This window comes from Heterocephalus glaber, unplaced genomic scaffold (genome assembly GCF_053883595.1).
Source record: "Heterocephalus glaber isolate CG9 unplaced genomic scaffold, H.glaber_assembly_v1.0 deba00001497, whole genome shotgun sequence".
NCBI classification, from domain to species: Eukaryota; Metazoa; Chordata; class Mammalia; order Rodentia; family Bathyergidae; genus Heterocephalus; species Heterocephalus glaber.
Window position 1 is genome coordinate 54,215,092 of NW_028258320.1, and position 4,743 is coordinate 54,219,834.

Sequence of the window (4,743 nt, forward strand, 5' to 3'; positions counted from 1 at the left end):
TCAGAATCTGTGCCAATGGATGGGCTAATCACAGGTCCCAGGGTGCATTTGGACCTGGATCTTGGGTGAGCTGCTTCTCCTGGAACCCATGTGGGATGTCATAGCTGCCTGCAGGGTGAGTGAGTGTCTGCAGCTCCAGGATGCCTAGAGGCAGGTAGCAGCATACAGGCTTTGCAGCAGTATTTCCAGTTTGTGAGGTAGGACACTGCATCCAGTACTATCCTCCAGAGACACACTTGGGGACACAGGAAGGTAGGTGGTAAAGGCCCTGAATGAAAACTTCTGAGACTTGGCAGGTGACCTGCATTCTCAGTGTTGACCCAGGAAGGCACTGTTCACACATAGCATGGCCCATGGGAGGACACCAGGAGGCAGAAGTTTGAAGCTGGAAATCCAGGACAATCTCCAGAGTGGGAGGAGCACAAGCTTCCTGCTAAGCCTCTTGCAGGTGGACAGACAAGGATGACCTGGGCTGGGAGGAGCTCATGATGGGGCAGCATTGACAGGAAGCTAAGAGGACCCCTGCCCTGCAGTCCATATGATAGGCCTATGCAGCTGAGAGCAATGGGTGTGCATTTCCACCTGAAGGCAGGGCAGCTCTAACAGCCCAAGAACTCCCAGGAAGCCACTCACCTCTTCTGCATCGACCCAGTGCACAAGTGAGGAGCTGCAAAGACCATTCTATATTCTTCCAGTCAGCAGGAGCCTCCCAGGAGCCCACACTATGTTGGGCCTGGTGGAACACTGGGAGGAGGAGGCATCAGGGGCTCCGGTAAACTGCTGTATGATGCTTGCCCATCACCCTGATAGGGGATATTGGGGGCTGCATCCCAGACGTGCTCCTTGCCAAATTCATAAATCTTACCAGGAGAGCTATAACGAGCAGTTTCCAGGTTTATTTTGTCTAAACTCATCTGCCCATCTGGACTAGAGGAAATCTGGGGAAAGCACTTGCAGATGGTAAAGGGCACTGCGGTGGTCAGCATGTGAGAGGAGGACTCCAGCCTCAGCTGCCCATCTGAGCTGGCCCCATGCTATGCTCACTGTGCTCAAACAATACTCTGGTCTTCATGTGAGCCCAGAAACAGTTCTTATTAATGTAAAGTTAAGTACAACATAAAATCTCTTCACTCATGAAAATGAATAATGCCTCCCCCACCCCATCTTCCTGGTCCTTCAAATGGCTCAGGACCCCCACATTGGTACCAATCCCCCTTTGCTCCTTTGATCCAGCCTCAGATAACTTTTAGGATCCTGAGAATAATAATATAGTCCTTCTCATCAGTGCCCTATGTAAGTCTTTTCATCTGCACTGTGGGAGTGATAAGCATTTTACAGAACCTGTGTAAGAATCGATTGCTCGCTACGCGGTCTCACCAAGCCAGCGCCTTGGCTTGGGATCCGGTAGCAGCCTCTTGAGCAGCCACCGACCATAGTCTGCCGACCATGGATCCCCGCAAAGTAAATGAGCTTCGGGCTTTCATGAAAATGTGTAAGCAAGATCCGAGCATCCTGCACACAGAGGAGATGCGGTTCCTGAGGGAGTGGGTGGAGAGCATGGGGGGTAGAGTACCACCTGCTACTCATAAAGCTAAATCAGAAGAAAATATCAAGGAAGAAAAAACAGATAGAGATAGTAAGAAGACGGAGGAAAACATAAAGACAGATGAGCCATCAAGTGAGGAACGTGATCTAGAAATCGACAATGAAGGTGTAATTGAACCAGACACTGATAGCCCTCAAGAAACGGGAGATGCAAATGTCGAGATAACTGAGGAGATGATGGATCAAGCAAAGGAAAAGAAAGGGGCTGCCACTGACGCTGTAAATGATGGCGAACTACAGAAAGCCATTGACTTGTTCACAGATGCCATTAAGCTGAATCCTCGCCCGGCCATTCTGTACGCCAAGAGAGCCAGTGTCTTCATCAAACTGCAGAAGCCAAATGCTGCCATTCAAGATGGTGACAGAGCCATTGAAATAAATCCTGATTCAGCCCAGCCGTACAAATGGTGAGGGAAACCACACAGACTTCTGGGGCATTGGGAAGAGGCAGCCCATGATCTTGCCCTTGCCTGTAAACTGGATTACGATGAAGATGCGAGTGCAATGCTGAAAGAAGTTCAGCCAAGGGCCCAGAAAATTGCTGAACATCGGAGAAAGTACAAAGGAAAACGTGAAGAACGAGAGATCAAAGAAAGAATAGAAAGGGTTAAGAAGGCTCGAGAAGAGCACGAAAGAGCTGAGAGGGAGAAAGAAGCCAGACCAGATGACAAGCAAGGGCTCAGTATGGCTCTTTTCCAGGCGGCTTTCCTGGGGGGATGCCTGGTAATTTTCCAGGAGGGATGCCTGGAATGGAAGCTGGCGTGGCAGGAACGCCAGGGCTCAATGAGATTCTTAGTGATCCAGAGGTTCTTGCAGCCATGCAGGATCCAGAAGTTATGGTGACCTTCCAGGATGTGGCTCAGAATCCTGCAAATATGTCAAAATATCAGAGTAATCCAAAGGTTATGAATCTCATCAGTAAATTGTCAGCGAAATTCGGAGGTCAAACGTAATGCTCATCTGACAAAGTCTTTTCTGAAAGAAAAACAACCTAGATCACTTAATGGATGTCGCAATAATACAAACCAGTGTACCTCTGACCTTCTCATCAGGAGAGCTGGGATGCTTTGAAGATAATCTGCACGAAATGCAGCTGAAGCATTTTACAATGGTTTGCCATTAAGGTATTCATTCAGATAATGTTTTCCTACTAGGAATTACAAAGCTTAAACACTTTTTACATCTTAAAAATAATTTAAAGCAAATTCAAAGGGTTTATTAATCCTTACATTTTTCTTTATTAATCATTTTAGATTTTTCCTTGAAATTATTGGGCAAGGAAGATACTTAAGTATGGGAGATCTATGGATCTCGTGTGAGTGAAACAAAGTTTTTGGTGGGAAGCAAATCTCATTTAAGTAGATAAAGTTTGAGTTGGATGTATGGTTACTAAGGCATTTTGATTTGTCTTTTTAAAGGATTTTCTTTTTTTTTGTTTGGAAGATGATTTATTTCAGTATAACTATTGGGACCACCAGTATTTGAATATGATCTGGATAGGGACTGGAAGTACTGCTAGGGCAGCAGCAGTCTTACACAATATTTTATATAATATGTACCCTTGTACAGTTTGCATTTAAATCTTACACTGTACTAATGGGGTGATTTTTTTTTTCAGTCACAGAGGAAGTTGGGTTATTTAGCTCTATTCTTATCCAAAATATCAAATAAATATTTCATATTATTTCCTCTTGGGGACATATGGGAGTATGTTTCTTTTTATATATCTGTTTAAAAATATCTTTCATCATCAGAAAATGACCAACTCTATTTGCTTTCTGCTTGTATTTTCGCCTCTAATCTTGAGCTAAAGTTTATCTTTTTTTCACTAGCGTCGTCACTGTTATCATCATTCCCAGTATAATTGCACAAGCATATTTAATGTTGGGTTTAATTTAATATGTAGTACATGTCAGGTAATACCCATAATAGGTGCAGTTTCTTGGCCTTGAAATTGCTTATTTAAGTGTCATACTTCAGTCTGGAAAAATCTTGTTAAATCAAAACATTGGAAGGAGAAATTCCCTTTGGTGTTTGATCTTCAACTTAGGAAATACATATTGTAGTTATAGTTTATCCTGTAGTATTCATCTTTGTATTTGAAGAGCGTATGATTTGAATTAATTGATACACATATAGGGAGTAACTGCTTGATGCAATATAAATTATAAAAGAGATGAAAGTCACAGTTATTTGCTTTGGAGTTGTTGGCACTATGAAGATTCCGTATCCTATTCAGCTCTTCCTTAAATACTGCAAGTTGTACACTTGCATCTGCTCTCTCCCTCTTTCACCTGCAAGAGTAAAGAAAATGATAAATTTCATAACTTACATTTCCAAATTACTACGTATTTGGAATCATGTTTATTCAAGTTCTAACCCTTTGCTGTACACAAGGGGGAAAAATTCATTTGTTACATAAATGAGGAAAAGCTGTGTGCTAATGGAGCATGCTTTCACAGTCTTTAGAAACACCCACCATATATATACTTGGAGTTGAGCTTGTCAATGTGTTTTTCTCATTCATGTGTGTTCTGCTTTCTTAAAATCTTCAGTGTGTGCTGTGCTTAACTCAAGAAGATCACTTTGTTCTTGGACTCTACTATATATGACCTAACTATATTCTGATACTTCAAATACCACCATAAATGGGTAAATGTAAAATTGCTCTTCTGAAAATGTGTCCTGTGCTTCTCGACTTCAAATTCCTCAGGTATAAAATACAGTCTTCAGAAAGAAAAAAAAAAGAATAGATTGCTCTAATTCCTGTAAAATGCATAACGATACTTGTGGCATGAGGCAGTCACTTAACACACTGTGCAGGACACTGAGCAGCCCCAGCCTGTCTCCTCTCTCCTGCCTGATTAAAATCCGAGGACATGCACTATGTTTGTATTTACCATCCTATCCCCAGGATGTGGGCAGGAGCTGGGCAGCAGGTTGAAAAATCTAACCCAGAGCTGTGTGTCCTCAAGAAGGAAACTGATCTTTCCCAGGGTTCACTCCAGCGACACCCCTGGGAACCGGCCTGCACCCTGTGAAGAATCACTGCTATTAAGGGTTGAGTATCACCCTGAGAGTTCAAATGCTGTTTCCTTGAAGACTCATTTCTTTCAGTTGGGACCAGAATGGCCCCTC

At 43.2% G+C, this 4,743-nt stretch overlaps 1 pseudogene; it reads left to right on the plus strand.

Annotated features, from left to right (window-relative positions):
* Positions 1–1,416: 1,416 nt before the first annotated feature.
* LOC101711231 (hsc70-interacting protein pseudogene) lies at positions 1,417–2,678 on the plus strand (annotated as a pseudogene).
* The last annotated feature ends 2,065 nt before the right edge of the window (positions 2,679–4,743 follow it).